Below are 20054 nucleotides of genomic sequence, written 5' to 3' on the forward strand. Positions count from 1 at the left end.
ATTGGTCCAGTCTGCCACTACATTCCCATTTCATTTGGGAATGAAATCCAGTCTTTTAAAAATGTCATGGGAGTGGGCAAGAAGAACTTACCAGTGGCATTGCATGCGTCTTGTTTAAACTGGCCTTCCACCACTATGTATGCTGTCTTAGCATGCCAGCACAGTGTCCACTCTGGCTTGGTGTGCCAACAGTGCATGTGTAATGGTTGAGGTCCTGATTTAAACAAGATTCTGGGAATGTGGTTTTTGCACACAAAAGTTTTTCTTGCTCATCATCATGTTTATGTTGGGGATAATATAAAGCCTTTGATACATCACAAGCAAGCCACTCAGGTTTATATTAAGCTGAATTCAGTCCGGTTTGGATTATTATTATTATTTTTTTTAAAAACTCTTGGTAGGTTTTTTTCCTTCTTTCCCTTCCTTCCTACATGTTCCTTCTTTCCCTTTCCAATTGTAAGTGCAGTTGTTCCCACTTAAGTGTCTCTTCTCCAAAGGCAGTATTCCCCACTCTATAGCGGATCCCTTTGAGGAGAGTTTCACGTTCCCCGTCAGTCCTTTTCTTTCTAGTCCAATATGTCACTTGGCTTTGGTGTGTTGTGTGATTGGCAGGGGAGAGAGGAGGCTGGGCTGCCTGGCAGCTTGGCTCAGGTTCATTGCTCTGTGTTTTCAGCTGGAAGTCACAGCTCTCCCTGGAAAGTTTGTTTTTCATAAATACCTTTCTTTTTCCTTATGCCAGCTTTGCTAAGAACTGATGTCTTGAGGATTTATCTCTCTGAAACATGTTACAGGTAAGGTTTCTACTTATCAGATGGGCTTTTTGGGGTCGAGGAAACTGGATGATGATAGCAAGAACAGAGGTGTGTTCCTTCTCTCGACAAGTGAAATGCATTTCTAAACAGGGACAAATGCATGACGCAAGCTGAACCAACATGATCTTCCTCTCTCATGTTGCTGGCTTCAGTTTCACTGATAGATTTCAGATGGGTTTTTTGTGGGATCAGACAACATTGTATGCTTGTGTGTTTGGTGCCCTTTCACACACTAGAAGAGATCTGTTCTTATGACAGTGTCCAATTTTGACAGGCAGTTTAATTTTTTGGTAAGAGAAGAAGTGAGAAAAATATTTCTCTCTGACTTCTTTTCCTGATGTTACTGGTTTTCAGTCGTATTCCAGTATTCACTACCTGGAGTACCAGCATTAGAAGTTGCTAAAGGCAGTTTTTCCATCTTTAAAATGAAATGCAAACCATCCAGAGACATGGGTTTTGGGCAAAATATAAATGTTAAAAAAATAAATAAAATATCTATATATTTATTTCTTTAAGATGTACCCGTGGCTAATCGCATGTGTGGCAGCTCTCATGAGAGTTCGGAAACAGCTGCCGATTTAGCCACGGGGATGGGGGCGGGGAATGGTGGTGGCACCGGCTGGCCGGGGGGAAAAACGGTGGTGGAGACCAGCCAGTGGAGGGCAAGCGGTGGGGGCTGGAAGGAGGCAGCCATGGAAGGCAAGTGGTGGCCTGTCGGAAGGAGGCGGCTGCTGGAAAGCAAGCGGCGGCCAAGCCGGCTGGCCGCAGAGGGCGAATGAGCTGGTGGGGGTGGGTGGAAGAATGAACTAGAGCTGGGGCAGGGACAATAAAATGGGGCTGAAGGGGGAGAGACAGGGAGAACTAGGGGTGCAGATGCTCTGCGCCAGGTCAGCTAATACGCAATAAAGTGCTTTTCATTAATTCAGAGTTTGAGATTTACAGATCTAGATTTCTCTCTGTTTTGTGCCAAACTTTATGTCTGTACAGTGAAAACAACCACTTCCCATTTTATTTATTACATGAGACCAGTGGGCCCTCTTAATTTTTTTCATCACTGTGCGGAATGAATTTTGTTCCAGGTAGCAGTATTAAGGCAGTGTGTGCGCACCTGCATTCAGAATGAGGCCTTCCTGATTCAACCTGAGTAGGATCTAAAATGAACTGAGCGGACATCCAAAAACTTGTGCACACGCCTTAGAGGGAACAGTGCATGAGACCAGGGGCATAACTACTATTAGGCAAGGGGAGGCAGCTGCCTGGGGGCCCTCACGCCTCAAGGGCCCCCCCAGAGGCAAGTCACATGACTATATATTGTGAAGAGAGAGAGAGAGAGAGAGAGTGTGTGTGTGTGTGTGTGTGTGTGTGTGTGTATCAGCGAGGGGCCCATTTTAAAATTTTGTCTCTGAGCCCACTCCAGCCTTGTTACGCCCCTGCATGAGACAGACAGTTCCACTGCTAAACTAGCCTAAATGTGCTTCCTTGTAATTTCAACCCATTGGTTCTCGTCAGGAACAGCAAAGCTATTTCATCTTCAACGTGACAGCCCTGCAGATATTTCAAGACTGTTATCCTGTCTCCCCCAGTTTTCTCTTCTTCAGGCCAAACATATCCAGCTCCTCATAGAACTTGGTTTCCATTGTCTCTGTTTCTCTCACTGTCATTGTTGTTCTTCTTGTAAGTTTATCAATAGCCTTCTTAAAATGTAGTACCCATCATGATCTGTTCATTGTGCCTCTGATTTAAAAGTGGTCTGTGAGAAAACTAAAGGCTAGTTCCCCATCCCATTTTTGGTGCCCATATATGTGCACTAGTTATGTATACTGCAGAGTAAGAAAAGTATTAAGACTTTGCTAGCATGGCTAATGAGTAGAATAAAGGAAGCTATAAAAGGCAGGAAGGCTTCCTTCTGAAAATGCAAGTCTTGCCCCGATGAAGAGAATAAAAGAAATATAAACCCTGGCAAAAGAAATATAAACTGTAAACAAGAGTTGAGAAAAAGAATTTGAGGAACATATAACAGTAAGGCAAATACCTCTCAGGAAGAGAACTGAACTATTTGATGAAAATAAGATGAAAGGGTTGCTAAAGGAGGATACGGAGATTGCATAGAAGATGAATGAATTATTCACATCTGTCTTCACCACAGAAGATATAGGGTAGATACCCAGAAACCCTCTCTCAGGGAGGAGTCTGAAGAATTGGGTCAAACAGAAGTTGCTACATATGATGCTCTAGGGCAGGGGTAGGCAATGTGTGGCTCTCCAGATGTTGCTGAACTACAACTCCAATCACCCCTAGCCAAAATTACAGATGGGGATGATGGGAATTGTAGTTCAGCAATATCTGGAGAGTCACATTTTGCCATTGGCAGATTAAGAATGAACAAATACCAAGTGTGGGTGATATTCACCCAAGAGTTCCTATCTCAGATGTGAAATTTAACTTAACAAACTGAAATTATTAATTTGACATCTATTCTGGGTAAGTTGGTGGAAAGCATAATTAAAGATAAAATTATTAAACATAGAATTAGCGTTGCTGAAGGAGAATCAGCGTGGCTCCTGCAAAGATAAGTCCTATCTCACTAACCTTTTATAATTCTTTGATAGTGTTAGCAGGCATGTTGATTGAAGTGTTCCATTTGATCTTGAATACTTGGACTTTCAAAAAGCTTTTGTCAAAGTCCCTCACCAAAGGCTCTTGAGTAAATTTAACAGTCATGGGTCCTTTTATGGACTGGAAGATGGGTCCTTTTATGGACTGGCAACTGATTAAAGGACAGGAAATAGAAAGTAGGAATAAATTGAAAATTCACAATGGAGGGAAGTTTAGAAGTTATATTTGTACTGGAACTAGTGCTTGATCTAGAGTTAGGTGTAAGTACTGAAGGGGCAAAGTTTGCAGATGATAACAAACTATTCAGAGTGGTGAAAACCCAAATGGATTTTGAAGAACTCAAAAAAGATCTCTCCAAACTGGATTGAATGGGCAACAAAATGGCAAATGCGTTTTAATGTAAATATAAGTGTAAAGTGATGCACACTGAGGCAAAAATCCCAATTTGATATATATGCTGATGGTATCTGAGCTATTGGTGATTAACCATGAAAGAGAGTTTGGGGTTGTAGTGACTAGCTCAATGAAAACATTGATACACTGAGCAACAGATGTTAAAAAGGCAAATTTCATGCTAGAGTTCATTAGGAAAGGAATTGAAGATAAAAACTGCTCATATTATAATACCCTTGCACAAGTGTGCGGTACAACCATATTTAAATTACTGGTTACCTCATCTCAAATAGAATGTGGTGGAACTGGAAAAGGTTCACAAGAGGGTAACCAAAAGGATCAGGAGCTGGAGCACCACCCTCTTTGTGAGGAAATTCTATAGTGTTTGAGGCTTTTTAATTTAGAGACAAGACAACTAATGAGGGACATGACTGAGACTAATAAAGTTACTAGTAAAATGACCTGCAGTTTGCAAGCATTTTAATGTCTTCCTTTGCTGTGACACTAGTCTTTTCCTAGCTCTATGAGGTCCCATTCCCCATACTTTCAAATGGGAGAGTTTTTCTGGGGTTTTGGGGGGTATCCAAAACCCCCCAGGGTTTTGGATTTTTCAGGTAGTCTGGGTAAAATCTGGCATCTACCTGAAAAAATGTCATGTTTCTGTCTTTTATGGTTTGGTCTGGCGGTTTCATGTCAGTAAGTGGGTCAGTCAGTCAGTCAATCAGGCGAGCCTCACGATCCATGAGACCCACCTTCAGAGGGTTTGCGGGGAGAGCGGGCTTAGACCGCTCTCCCCACAGACAATCCCCAGACAGCTCAGGGTGGCTGGATTGGCCACCCACACGACTGCCGGCTCTGTCACAGAGCCAGCAGGGGCTGCGGGGATCGGGGGCCATGTGGCCCCCGGAAGTTCCAGGATGCCCTGTGCGAGCCTCCTGCCGGGGGTCTCCTCATGTGTTGCTGTTGTGCAGAGCCACACTGCAGCAATACACAATCATAAAGATGGAGTTAGCGGAGCGCTCGCTCTGCTAACTTCGGCTAACGGTTGGGGGAATTAGGAGAGTTGGGGGATTAGGAAGCCATGCGGCTTCCGTGGTAGCAGACAATCAGCAAAAAGCGGGCTAGGCTCCCTTAGCCTGCTTTTTGCTGATTGTGAGAATCTCCTCAGTGAGGCCCAAGCAGCCGATGCATGGGATGGAGAAAGCAGATAATCAGAAGTTTTTTCTCCTCTCCCACCACAATAGAATGAGAGATGAAATACAGGGGTGCACAACTCATATGCCTTGGTGGGCCGGAATCAACCATGACTTGTTATGCGGGGGCCAAGGTTAATTTCAGCACATTAATTATTACATTCAACTTTATCATTAAAAATATTAAAGGCAGAGGGTTGGGGGCAGGAGTGAGGGGGAAGAGGGAAGGTGTTAGTAGTAGGCTCCAGCCCAGGGGTGGGGGCCATCCGGTCTCAAGTGGCCAACCGCACTGAGCCACTGCTATTGATCGACAGAACAGACCAAGAGTTCTTCATAGCTCCTGCTGTTGCTGTAGGATATTCTTACCTGGGGCCAGCAAAAAGGTCCCCATGGGCCAGATCTGGCCCCCGGGCCTTATGTTGTGCAGGCCTGGATGAAATTGATTGGCAGGAGATTTAAGATGGACAAAGGGAAGAACTTCACACAGCACATAATCTGTAGCGTTTGCTGCTACAAGATGTAGTGATGGCCACTAGTTTCAATAGCTTTAAAGGTAGGTTAGACAAATTAATAGAGGGCGTCTATCCACTACTACTAGTCATGATGTCCAGTGTTCTCTATAATTTTTTCCATCTGTGTGTGGAATTAATTTTGTTGTGGGCGGCAGTATTAAGGCAGTGTGCGCGCGCATGCATTCAGGGTGGGACCTTCCTGATTCAACCTGAGTGGGACCTAAAATTAACTGAGCTGACATAAAAAATGTGAGTCTGTGCGTGCACACGCACATGCCGTAGAGGCAACACTGATGGTGGCTATATGCTATCTAAAAGTTCAGGTTTTCCTCATTTCCAATTGCTGAGGAATCACAGCTAGTATGTCTTCATTTCCTTTTTGTGTGCTCACCAGAGGCATTCAATTGGCCACTGTGGGAAATACGATTCCATGCCACAGCAGGGCTTGTCTGGGAACTGAATCTAGAAACACTCACACCCAAAGTGGGAACTGTACAAGCAGCTTAAAAAGCCTCTGTATAACGATATATGGTAAAACCAGTAAAAACCTATCCTCCTGCCTTTGATCTTAAAGTTATATGTTCAGTTCCTTGTCACTTCTATTCAACTGCCTCCTTGTGACCTAGTTTCATTTGAGGAGGCGCTGCTGAGGGCACTGCTTGATTTTAAAGACCAGGTCACTGGTCACCCTCACTCTGCAAGGTAGGCAGGCTGTTGCCCTCTGATCAGCATGGTGGGACATCCTTTCTGTGTATTTCAACTCTTGGCATCTCCGGTTAAGCAGATATTATCAGAGCTGGGAAAGATCTTTGCCTGAGATTGTGAAGAGCTGTTTTCTGTTGCATTAGACAATACTGGTTTTGATGGACCAATAGTCTGATTCACTATAAGGTGAATATATATTCACTATATTTGTGACTGGGGATAATATTCTAGTGCCTTCAATGAAGCATACATTATTATAATAAAATCTGGAGTGCTGACATACCAGGATCCTGGTGTATTAAATATATAAAAGGTCATTGTACACATTACTTGGCAGCGAATATGGGATAGCCACTGATATACACATGATAGGGAACTGCAGCCAGTCCTGGCTCACTGTTGTGTATCTTTCTGATACATGTGTTTTCAAACACGATTGTCTCATTAACACTTTATGTTTTAAAGTGCATGCTAATCTTAGTGATGCTATAATCAGGTTAATACCATATCAATATTAAGATAAATGCTGATGATATGCTAGTAAAAACTGTATATGACATGTTGCTCTACAGAAAGGATAGTGAGTGAAGTTAGCATGCATTTAAGTAGATTTATTTCCAACATGTATTAAGATTACAGAAGGTCACGGCATAAGTAATTTCTTTGAAATACTCCGGCTTTGTCACACCCATAAGTTTGGTTAACTGTAGCTTTTGTGTATGAAATTTCTTTTATGCTCATTTGTGTGTTTTTGAGACTGTACAATAGAAAGCCATTATAAAGTGCTTTTTTAAACTACCTGTTCTGATAAAAGATATTAGAAGTGGCTTTTTAACAATGAGAAGCTGTAATTGCTTTTTAGAAGCCCTTTAATTTAGTGCCCTGGGAAAGTATAGCCTTTAGCAATTTTATAACATTGTTAATATACAAAGACTGATGTGAATAATAATAAATATAATATAATAATATATAATTAAAACATGAAAACTTGTGGTAATTGTTTCCAAAGAATGGTACTACCAGTTTTGGGGTTTGGGTTTCTGTTGTCCTCCGTGTTGCAAATGTTGCAAACAACTTCTGAAACTGAGAAAAGTTTCAGATACAGTTTGTGAGATGACCATCTGTTCTTCAAAGAGAAGCAAGTAACAGTTGTGATCTGGCATGCCCAAGCCCTTGGGCACACCTACAATAGCTCTTTGAATCTTAGCCATCAACATTATTTACTTGTGCCATGTTTAACTTTAATTTTTAACCAGGGCTAGAAGAGTTAGCAAGATAAATATTCCAAAAACAATGCATCATATTCAGGCTGATATCTAGGTTAGAACTGCTGTTGTGAGCTTCAGAGCAAGCAAGCATGTGCCTACAGCGTTGTTGTTTTTTTAAAAAATGCACATGTACTCTAGCTGCTTATCAAGGAACATGGTACCCTGAAGCCCACTTCAGAAGTGCATTTAGAAAATGATTTGCACCAAATATTTTGGGACACATGTTCAAGGATTTGTGCAATTTGTGATTTGAGAATATTTGGCTGTGGGGAGAGTCAAAAGGTTTGGCTCAGTTATATCAGGGATCAGCATTCTGATATACACAACATTATGAGAAATATGCTTGAGTGCCTTTTCCTTCATGCATAAGTATGGGTCTGCATGCATGAAAATGCAACGTAGGAATCATTTCTTTTTTAGTCTAAATATACTTCTGTGCTCGTTCAATGTCACAAAAAGATGAGGAGAGAAGGAACACGACTGCTTTGTGTTTCCTGTCTCTGAATGTGTAAAGTGGGACTTGTATGTCTTACTCGCCTAGAAGCCTCTTTTGTTTGAAAAGAAGCAAAACAACAGAAGTTCAAAAAGAACAGGCATTGTGTGGAAGACAATCAGGAGACATTTCATATGGGCTGTCCATTTAATCTAAATTGATTGCTTTTGAAGGCAGTGTGAAGAAGATATTAGCAAGACAGTGTTTGACATCTTAAGCAAAATTGGCTTATTAGGGTGGAACTAAGCATTAATGTAGTTAGTGATCCTTTCCCTCAGGATGCCACAGGGCAGGATAAACTAAAATCCTCACAGGGATAATTAAGCAAAAAAGGATATCACTTGCAGTCAAGGATGATAGACTCATAAAGGAGATGTGTTGTCTCTTTTCTTTAGGACCCGGCAGTTGGCTGTAGAGACTTTCTTGCTGTGACTGGAAACAGAGGAGAGCTTAGCTGTGGAAGGAGCTCAAACTGAGAGAGAGAAAGAGTGAGAAAGAGTGTGTGGGGTCATTCACACAACTGGGTGGGTGGGGGAGTGGGCAGGTGGGGAGAAGGCCACACAAAGCTGACCTTCCCACAGACAATCCATGTTTCATTGCTGCACTGGGATTGGGCCTGATTCCAGCGGTTCTCACATGCAGCCTAACCCAGGCTGGGCTTCCCTAGCCTGGGTTAGGCTGTATGTGAGAACACTCTCTGTGTGTGTGTGTGTGTGTGTGTATGTATGTACTGAGATTCAGAGAGAGATCAAAGAGTCCTAGACAGTAAGCTTCCGGTTCTACTGTTGTATTAGCATTCATGAACTGAGTTTATTTTTCAGTACCATTGACTGAGGTCAATTGAAAGTAATTTTAAATATAATTGGACCCATTAACAGAGGCGATTTTAGCCCTCGACTTCCGGGCTGAAATCCAGGGCCTCCACACACACCTGGGGCCCCCCAAATCCTCTTTAGTCCCGAGTGGTGTGTTTGCTGCAATGCCGACCCGCACACTGCACCTGGCAGCCAAGAGTGACTGTGAGCTGCGCTGGGTGGCCCAGCGTGACTTTTGCTTTAGAGACAGATGGGGGAGTGGGGAAAGAAAGATGTGTGATGGGAATATGTTGAGTTGCATTTTGAAATGTTTCTGCTAATGCATATTTGCATAAATATACCTGTTTTGTAGTCTTACATCCCTGAGAGTTCAGTTACTGTTTGTGCCCTCAAGAACCCTTATGTTAAAAATACTGTGTGTGTCATGGTGTGTGCGTGTGTGTAGGGGATGATGCTTATCTTGCAGAAGGGTTTAGGCCCAGGCTCCAAAATTATCAATTACTAGCCTGTGCAGACTGCCCTTACCTTTTGAAGTAGAGCAGGTGTTATCTAATATAACTGTCCGATTGTATATACGGAGAAAGAAATATGACTAGAAAGAACAAGAAATGTCAATTTCATCAAAGACAAACTTAACATTGTAAAAGTAATAATGGGCAAGACTCAGACTAATTTGGTTACAACTATTGAAATCAATGGTTACTCATTTCTCATTTATTTCAGGGGTGCTTAGTCATGACTAACTTAGTCTGGAACCTCCCAAATGTTTCCTGTCAGCTATTTAGTAATGCAGCCTAGTTTGCTTATAGTTACTAAAGCTGTTTGACTTGTGAGTGAAAATAGTCTAAATCCAGTTAGAAACAGTTGTATAAAATAGCTTAAATGAAGCATTTGTCATTTGCATATCCAGACAAGAAATAAAAGCAAAACCATTAACTCCTATATTGCCATTTCTGCTCCCATTGACAGGTTTATAATTTTTCAGCTTTCAGCATAATAAAATATTTCCCTCTTTCAACTTTATATAGGATATAAATACATACCCCATCCAATAGATTTTCCTTTCTAAATCCCTTTCCCCTTAAAACACACACACACACACACACACACACACCCCAAAAACAAAAAAGAGGACAAGTTTATGTTCTAGGGACATTTGTGCAATCTCTGCACTCTGTACCTTGACATTGGATAGATAGACTTACTTGAGTTTCTAGGTTGTTTCCGTGTTTGGTATGGATGCTTTATAGGCATGGTCCATATGAAGACAAATTACATGGGCAGTCTTAATACTGCCTTTATGGAAAATCATATCAGAGGAAGGCCAACCGTTGAAACAGTCTTGAAGTTTGGCCTCCCCAAATAATTTTTAATCAGAATGCAAAACCACATGAAAATGGAAAAATATATCTTTATGCTTGTCTCAGAAGCGCTTTAGGAGATATATGATCTTCCCCATCCCAATTAAATGGAAAAACAAGGAAATCTCTTGGGTTCTTTGCAGTAAATGTTAACTGCTTTTTCTGAAGATGGAGGAATGACTAGTTATCTTGTCTGTATAGCCATCTTGTTGTCTGTCTTTCTGTAATTCTCAGTCATCATCCTGACCTAAGTCCTCTGATCCCCTCAGTTTATTCATATACCTTTTCCTTATTTATATTTATATTTATTTATATGTTTTTTAGAATGTAACTTTTCGGTGGAGGGAGACATGGCACTCTTGTAGGAATGGCTTCCATGAGGATTGCATAATGTAAAGTTTCTTAATGAATCTTGGAGTGAAAGGGTATGGGTGGAAGGGTTACAGCTGAAATTCCAGTTTCAGCTATATGATGGTTGAAGAATGGGGATGGAACTCTCTGTGTGAGAACGAATGATTTAATGTTTACAAAATGCACAGTTATTTGCTGACAAGCTGAAAACATGAAGTGGGTTTACATTGGGAGTTGTTGGCTCTCAGAAATAAAATTTCTTCATGTTTGGCTTTTGTTTTAAATATATGTATTAAATACATGGCTCACATTCTGCACAGTGTAATGTGGGTGGTTTAGCACCACCTGTGCTGTGGTGTGTGTGTCTGAAAAACTACCCACAGTGTTTCTCAATAGCCCTGTTCTGCTGTGACTTAAAATTACTCAAGCACAGTTGCACAACTTGGTGACCATTGGGAATAATGAATATCTCATTGTGCAACTGCACTTGTGTCGTTTTAAGTTGCAATGGAGCAGGGCTGTTCTGCCTGCCCCTCTGCAGGTGGTGTTTTAAACACATGCAGTGGTGCAGGTGGTACTGAACCTCATGTTATGCTGTGCAGAATTTGAGCCTATTATTCACACAGACACACACAGACACACACAGACACACAGACACAGACACACACACACACACACACAGCTTTTACCACATCCTGATCCCAAATGCTCATGTAAAATGTAACTTGTGGTTAAGAAATCTGAAGAACTCAGGTTAATATTTCCCCAGATATTGATAACAGGCAAATGCCTTTGTAATGACAGAACTGAAGTTAAACATTGGTGAGTCTTAAAACAAAAAACAGAGGTTAATTTGGGCAATGAAACTCATTGTTGATTATTTACTCTTGATAGAAATTATTCAAATTTGCTAGCTTCTTAAGACACCTAATTTTCTGTTCATCCAGAAATGATCTTTGAGGTAAATGGAGAATATCCATGTGATTGAACATTGTGTTTAAAAGTTCTTCAGCTTTATGTTTGACTGGTTAATTGACTGACTATGAACATTCTCTAAAATGTTTCACTCTGTCCCATTGAGCCAAGTCCAGAATAATCTGAATAAACTTAATGGGCTAGATTCTGATATATGTACAAACTCTGTTCAGTTACAGTTAGAAATGAGGAGAATCACAAGCTAGTTGTACTTCCCATGTCTGCTGTCACCAAAATAAGCTATAGTTTTGGATGTTCTTAATATCAGCGGAGAAGTAAGTTTATCCTGAGGTTTGCTGCAATTGTTTGTATAACTAGACTAAGAGGTAGGGGGCGGGGGAGGGGGAGGGGGAGGGCAAGAGAGAGTGGGGCGGGGGGGAAGGGAGGGCAAGAGGGAGTGGGGAAGGGGGAGGCAAGAGGGAGTGGGGCAGGGGGGGGCAGGAGAGAGGAGCAGGAGGAGGGGAGGGAGGGCAGGAGATACTGGGGCAGGAGGGTGAGAGGGAGGGGAGGGTGAGAGAGGGGTGGGAGGGGGAGGGAGGGCAAGAGAGAGTGGGATGGGAGGGAGGGGAAGAGAGGCAAGAGTGTGGGGCAAGAGGGAGGGAGAGTGGGGCAGGAGGGAGAAGGGAACAGCCAGCCCCAAAGAGCGTACAGAAGCTCTGTGCGGGTTGGCTAGTCAGTATTATCACTCCTGAACATTCTTTCCCCAGCCATGCAATGAAGCTAACTCCCTGGTTCACCTCTAAGTTGCTGGCTATTGTTGTTGTTGTTGTTGTTGTTTACACAGTCAGACAGGTGTTATTGACTGGTTTGTTTTATCCAGGCATCGAGTCCTTCCCAAAGACCTGGGATGGCTGGATTTTATTATCAATGTTGTTGCTATTATAGATATTGTCGCAGGATATAGGCTGTTCCCAGTAATGTTGCTTTTTTAATTGGCTGATGGTGATTTCTGTGGCCCCTATGGTGTTAAGGTGCTCCTCAAGTTGTTTTGGAATTGCATCTAGGGCGCCAATTACCACTGGGATTATTTTGGTCTTTTTCTGCCACAGCCTTTCAATTTCAATTAGTAGATCTTTGTATTTGGTGATTTTGTCTATTTCTTTTTCTTCTATTCTGCTATCCCCTGGTATTGCTATGTCGATTATTTTCACTTGTTTTTCTTTCTTCTCGACTATAGTTATATCTGGTGTATTTTGTGGCAGATGTTTGTCTGTTTGTAGTTGGAAGTCCCATAATATTTTTGCATCTTTGTTTTGTACCACTTTTTCAATTTTATGGTCCCACCAATGTTTGGCTACAGGTAGCTTGTATTTTTTGCAGATGTTCCAGTGTATCATCCCTGCTACCTTGTCATGCCTTTGTTTGTAGTCAGTCTGTGCGATCTTTTGACAACAGCTGATTAGGTGGTCCACGGTTTCATCTGCTTCTTTACAAAGGCGGCACTTGCTGTTTGTGGTGGATTTTTTGACTTTTGCTCTTATTGCATTTGTTCTTAGTGCCTGTTCTTGTGCAGCCAGTATTAAACCCTCTGTTTCTTTCTTCAAGTTGCCATTCTTAAGCCATTGCCAGGTCTTGGTGATGTTTGATTTTCCACTTATATTGTGCAAATATTGACCATGCAGTGGCTTATTTTTCCATTTTTCTTCTCGGTTCTTGACTTGTTCTTTCTTGTAGGCCTGCTTTCTTTCATTGGTGTTGAATAGTTTTGCGTTATTGACCATTGTAAGTGCATCTTCTTCACTGCTCTTTATATATTCTTCAAGGCCTCTTTTCTCCTTCTCTACAGTTTGATGGACTTGCAGCACCTCTTCCACCTTATTATTATTTTATTTATTTGATTTCTATACCACCCTTCCAAAAATGGTTCAGGGTGGTTGATCTTATTGACAATGAACTTATTATCATGATCAGCAACATGAAGCAGAAGGCAGCAAACTCAGCTTTTGCTGCTCCTGAGAACTCACAGTGAGCCCTCCAACTCAGCCCGCTCAAATGTGCGTAGCCTGATGTTTTAAACTTTATTTTAACTAAAGTAAGACAATAGCAGCAACTGGCTAGAAGGGTCAGGGAGGATAGCTGCTGCTGTTCTACCCCCCCGCCCTTAAAGTTTGACCCCCCCCCAGTTCCGGACCGCCGGACCAGTCCGTTTCCGAACCGGTTCAGAAGCCTCCAACATGGCCTCCGAACCGGTTCGTGCACATCCCTAATGTTGAGCAATGGATAATCTAGCTGCAGTTAACATAAAAACTGTAAGATCCTTAGACAATAATGACAAATTAGCTCCCGAAAATACACTTACTAGAGCAAGCTCTGGTCTCATATCTAACCTCTGTTGTGTAATTTTACCCATTTCTAAAAATACCTCTGTCCAAAAGCCAAAAATACTGGGACAAGACTACCATAGATGGAAGTATGATCCCCTATTTCTACAGCCATTCCAGCATAACGGGGACATACTCTTATTAATGTGGGATAATCTAGAAGGGGTCATATACCACCTGTGAAAAAGCTTAACAAAGTTCTCTCTAATTGAGGAAGAGGTAGAAAACACTGGCTTCCATTTCAGTATTCCATTCCATTGTGAGTCGCTAGTAGTTTGTTGTAGGTTGTTTTCCCAGGCCAGCTTAAGGCCAATTAAAGGATCAGATGTTTGCATTATTAGAATATTGTATAATCTAGGAACATAGGAAACTGCCATATATTGAGTCAGACCATTGGTCTATCTAGCTCAGTATTGTCTTCACAGACTGGCAGCAGCTTCTCCAAGGTTGCAGGCAGGAATCTCTCTCAGCCCTATCTTGGAGAAGCCAGGGAGGGAACTTGAAACCTTCTGCTCTTCCCAGAGCGGCTTCATCCCCTGAGGGGAAGATCTTGCAGTGCTCACATATCAAGTCTAGAAATAAGTCCCTTATCTAGCAATAAGTCCCTTGGAAACTTCTGAGGCTTTTAATATTAATTCCTCAAACATAGTCAAATTCCTATTAGCCTGCTTAACTATATCAGGATGTAAAATAAAGGACTGAAACTGAAGAAAATTTAACCAAGAGTAATGCTTATTCATAAACTTCTCCTGAATTGGTTCTAAATCAATTGGCTTATCCGAATAATAAAAATCCTTTAATCTATTTGCAACACCTCAAAAGATGCCAAGTAATCGAGAGGCTGAGTCCAAAGCTGGAAATTTAGGATGACTACAAATGGATAACAAAGGGGAATATGGGTGTGTGTGTGTGTGTAAAAATTTTATGCCATTTCCCCCAGATATTAAAAGTGGTTCTTAAAAACGGCTTTGTAACAGATTTAGAACTCTTAATAAATTCAAATATCAGTACTAAGTTGTTGATATTACCGAGATGTTCTTCAGGAACCTCCATCTCCACCCAGTATTTAGCTTCTGGATCTACTATTAACCACAGAATATCCCTAAGATGTGATGCTTCATAGTAGGCCATTAAATTAGGAACTCCGATACCACCCTGTTGTACTTTCCTATATAATGCATTGTTACGAAATCTAGATCTTTTCCCGGCAAAAATAAAAAGATTTAATTTTTTCCCCATCTACCTATAGTAGATTTTGAAAGTTCAATTGGCAGTACCTGAAATAGAAATAATAATCTTGGAGGTAAATGCATCTTTGTGGCAGCTATCCGACCCATCAAAGACAGCCTGACACCTTCCCATTTCCTAAGTTTTCTTTTTATTTGACTAATGACTGGAGAATTATTCAGTCTTTCAAGCTGTGATAAATCTATTGATATAAATACCCCTAAATATCAAATAACTTTAGAAATTTTAGAAACTCCTAAGGATTTTGCCAAACAATCTTGAGATTTAGAACCCATTCCGGAACACAAAAGCTCTTAGTCAAATTTATTTTCAAAGCAATTTGTTCAAATCTTTCCAACTCTTCCTGTATGGCAAAGATACACCTCAACGGGTCTGTCAGAATTAATGCAATATCATAGGCATATAGATTAATTTTATGCTCTACGTCTTTTATAATAAGGCCCTTAATTATCGGGTTATGTCTGATGGCTTGAGCCAAAGGCTCGATAGAGAGTATAAATAATAAAGGGGAAAGGGGACAGCCTTGTTTTGTGCCTCTAAATATACTAAAGGGTTTAGAATCGCAAGAATTCACACAAATTATTGCGGAAGATTTACAATAAAGTTGTTTGATAGTGTTGACAAATCTTGTACCCATTTATAATTTCTCTACTAATTTAATTAAGTAAGGCCATTGTAAACAGTCAAAGACTTTAAAAATATCTAAAGTAAGAATAGCCAACGGAGACTTCTGTCCCCTACAATAATTCATACAATTTAAAATACGATGTATAGGGTCTGCAATCTGATGTCCCTTGATAAAGCTAGTCTGATCAGGGTTTATATATTGAGCTATAAAGCTATTCAACCTTTTTGCTAAACAGGCTGTAAATATCTTGATTAAGTAGAGCTATAGGTCTATAAGATTCTACAAGTTCTTTATCCTTACTAGCTTTTGGAATCATTACTAGTCTGGAAAATCTCCATGACTCAGGGATAGAATGACCACCTAAAATAGAATTAAAAAGAGTCACAAGTCGAGGAATCAAAATATCCCCAAACTTCTTATATATTAAGGCTGTGAAGCCATCAGGGCCAGGAGATTTCTGAGATTTTAACCCTTTAAATAACCTCTTGTAACTCTTCTATTGTAAAAGGTGCATTTAAAACCATACTATGATTAGCACATAAAGGGGACATTCCTATATTGTCTAAGTATAGTTCTATATTATTAGAAGCATCTGAATTATATAGATTAGAATAAAATTTTACAAATGTGTCACAAATCTCAGCGGAATCAGTAACTTTTGTACCAGTAACATCTTTAATAGAGTGTATCAGATTTCGTTTTACCTTTCCTTTTAACCTAGCTGCCAATAGCTTAGAACTTTTATCACCAAATTCATAAAACATCTGGTTGAGGCAACTTTCTGGCATTCTACAGCCTCCAGCTCTTTCCTTATCTGTAGAAGTTTCCTATAGATTTTACTAGAGCCAGTGGCTTTTGAATAAATGCAGGTATAATCTGCATTTAACCTCTACTTTTTAAGGGGGTCATCTAAAATTCAGAGTTGTCATTAATTTGGGTAATCATAGTATGTCAGAAGAAAACCTGAACTAAACATGGATTAGTGTCAGCATTGGGCTTACTCCATGATGATGATGATGATGACAGCAAAAAGAGTATACCACGCCAACAACATCGTGTTTGTGGGAAGCCATCCAAAGGGGCCTTTTCAGGTAGTTTCTGAGCTCCTACTTCTTGGTTTGCAAAATCAGTTAGAGGGTACTTCTGTAGCCTGCTGTGGCCAATTTGCTAGCCATTTAGCAGATAAAATCACTCACATCCAGCACAACTTAAGCCCCACCACCTATTGAGATCATCTGGAGAGGTTCATCTGCCATTGCCACCAACTTATTTTTTATTTTATTTTATTTTATTTTATTTTATTTTATTTTATTTTATTTTATTTTATTTTATTTTATTTTATTACATTTATAAACTGTCCCATCCAGAGGCTCTGGGCGGAGTACAACTAGTTTAAAAAACACACCATAAAAACAACCACCATTTAAAACACACTACTTAAAACAGTATAAAAACAATTTTAACACAACTTAAAACCAATTAAAATACTTAAAAACAATGTAAAAACCTTGGAAGGCCAGGCCAAACAAGTAAATATTTAGGGCTCTCTTAAAGACAGTTTGGTGGCTACTAGGGAGTGGGCCTTCTCTGTTGCTGCCCCTGGACTTTGGAATGTGCTACCTGTTGATATAAGAGCCTCCTCATCTCTGGCAACTTTTAAAAAAGCAATGAAGACGAATTTATTAACCCAGGATTTTAATTAGAGTTATGGTTTAAAATTTTTTAATGTTGGTTTTAAATGATTTTAATTGTTTTTGTTTTTATTTTGATGTAAACCGCCCTGAGCCATTTTTGGAAGGGCGGTATATAAATCAATCAAATCAAATAAATAAATAAAACTTGGACTCTACATTGACAGTGGCAAATGAAGGCATCTGCTTGTCTATCAGGTATCGATTCTTTTTCACCTATTCAACTTGAGGATACGGATAGAATCCTTGGATTGCTGGGTTCATCCACATGCATGCCTGACTTGCCCTTCTTGGCTAATGAAAGCTGCTGGGGGGGACTGGCAAGAAGGGAGGGAGGGCAGAGATAGTACATCTCTGGTATTGTTCCATCCTGGCTGAAAATGCCAGTTGTTCAACTTTTCCTGATCCCACTGTACTGGACAATTATTGGCCAGTTTCAAACGTCACCTTTTAATTCAAGGTGTTCTAGTGCATAGTGGCAACTCAGTTCCAGGGACTCCTGGAGGGGATGGATTATTTGGACCCATTTCAGTTTGACTTCTGCCTGGTTTTTTTAACCGAAGCGGCCTTGGACATTCTGGTGAATAGCCTGTGCTGGGAATTAGATGGGGGCGGGGGGAGAGGCATCCCTGTTAGTTCTGCCTGTCATTGATTTTCAATATTACTGACAGTGGTGTTCTTTTGGAAGCCCCTTTCCAGCACTGGATTGCAACTGTGGGGCACTGCTTTGTAGTGGCTCTGTTCCTACTTTATAGGCAGGTTGCAGAAGGTGGTAAGGTGGTGCTGGGGGGACTCCTGCTCGATGACAAGCCTATTGGCTTAAGACAGTTTGTGGGGGTTATTCTTGTTCCTCATGTAGGTTAGTACGTGGTGCTGGGGGGACTCCTGCTCGATGACAAGCCTATTGGCTTAAGACAGTTTGTGGGGGTTATTCTTGTTCCTCATGTAGGTTAGTACATGAAGCCTCTGGCAGAGATTGTACATCTCACTATCTTTTCCAGCTGGAGAAATTGTGATGGTCTTGAATTGGTGTCTGGAAATGATGATGGCCTGGATGAGGGTTAATGTGCTGAAATTAAGTGTGGACAAAAGACTCTCTTGTTTAGATTCTTCTTCTGGTAAGGAGAACTGCTAACCTGGGAGTGGGTTGTCAGTTTGTTCTTGGTGGGGTAATGCTCTTAAAAGAACAGCTTTGGAGCTTGGAGGTGCTCCTGGAATTTGCTTTGCTCCTGTATGCCCAGGTAGTGAATGTGGCTAGGATGTCTTTGCCCAACTTTGGCTGATGCATGAACTGTGCCAAATCCGATGAACCTTGCTACAGTGATCTACTACTACTACCACTACGGATATTTATATACCACCCTTCAACCAAAGTTCTCAAAGTGGTTTACATAGAAAAATAAATAATACATAAATAAGATTGTCCCCTGTTCCCAAAGGGCTCACGGTCTAAAAAGAAACATAAGGTTGACACCGGCAACAGCCACTGGCGGGATGCTGTGCTGGGGTTGGATAGGGCCAGTTGCTCTCCCCCTGCTAAATAAAGATAATTGCCACTTTAAAAAGATGCTTCTTTGCTCAGCAGGGGTTAGTCTCTGCCCTTTTTAGCTCTTGCTTAGAGTAAGAACTCTGTGTGGGGCTTGAAGACCTTCCTGTTGGTGCAGAATGGGCTGGTGAGGATCCTTGCTAAGGCCGGTGCTAAGATCTTATTATCCCAGTGCGGTATCAATTGCACTGCTTACCAGTGTGTTTCGAGGTGCTGGTTATTACTTTTAAAGCCTAAATGGCTTAGGACCTAGACACCTGACGGACTGCCATGAATCTGCCAACCCATAAGATTGTTTAGAGGATCTCTGCTGTGTGTCCCACCACCATCTGAACTTTGCCTAGTATTAGCGCACAACCAGGGGTTCTTGGTGGTGCCGTCTGGAATTCCCACCTCCTGATCTCTATTGCTTTCCTCTCTGCAAACCTTTCAGCAGTAATTGAAGACCTTCCTTCTTTGGCAGGCTTTCCCTGATATCTGACAATACTCTTAACCCAGGCTTTTAAATGAGATGAGTTTTTATTGCTGCTGTCCTGTGTTTTTATGTATTGTTTTACAGATGTTTTTAAAATTTTAAGCAGAGATTATTTTTATATTAATTGTTATTGTTATAACCTGCTTTTATAACATATTCTAACTGCTTTGAAATGATTTTGATGAAAAACGGTTATTTATCTATTTATTTATTTATTTATTCGATTTCTGTACCACCGTTCCAGAAATGGCTCAGGGCGGTTTACACAGAGAAATAATAAATAAGATAGATCCCTGTCCCCAAAGGGCTCACAATCTAAAAAGGAACATAAGATAAGACACCAACAACAGTCACTGGAGATACTGTGCTGGGGTGGTTAGGGCCAGTTACTCTCCCCCTGCTAAATAAAGCGAATCACCACATTAAAAGGTGCCTCTTTGCCAAGTTAGCAGGGGTATAAGTATTATTAGTATAAGATTTTATAAAAGTTAGCGGGGGTATAAGTATTATTAGTATGAGATTTTATTTATTTATTTGTTCGATATAAATCAATCAAATAAATAAATAAAATCTTATTCTTGTTTTTTGGTCTGCTGGTATCTTAACTCTGTTCTGTGATAATCTTAAATAAGTAGTTTTAATGCTGCTTTT

At 40.8% G+C, this 20054-nt stretch overlaps 1 protein-coding gene across 11 annotated transcripts in view; it reads left to right on the top strand.

Moving 5' to 3' along the window:
* Nucleotides 1–20054, top strand: part of SHANK2 (SH3 and multiple ankyrin repeat domains 2) — a 695900-nt gene that overhangs the window by 12983 nt on the left and 662863 nt on the right. For 8 of the 11 annotated variants that reach the window (XM_053285990.1, XM_053285997.1, XM_053285975.1 and 5 more), the window contains one exon: nt 740–791. The exons of the other annotated variants lie outside the window; for them this stretch is intronic. The gene's annotated coding sequence lies outside the window, so the exon portion shown is untranslated. The remainder of the gene's footprint in view (nt 1–739; nt 792–20054) is intronic. 11 annotated transcript variants of the gene reach the window in all.

This window comes from Hemicordylus capensis, chromosome 1 (assembly GCF_027244095.1).
Source record: "Hemicordylus capensis ecotype Gifberg chromosome 1, rHemCap1.1.pri, whole genome shotgun sequence".
In the NCBI taxonomy this organism is placed as follows: Eukaryota; Metazoa; Chordata; class Lepidosauria; order Squamata; family Cordylidae; genus Hemicordylus; species Hemicordylus capensis.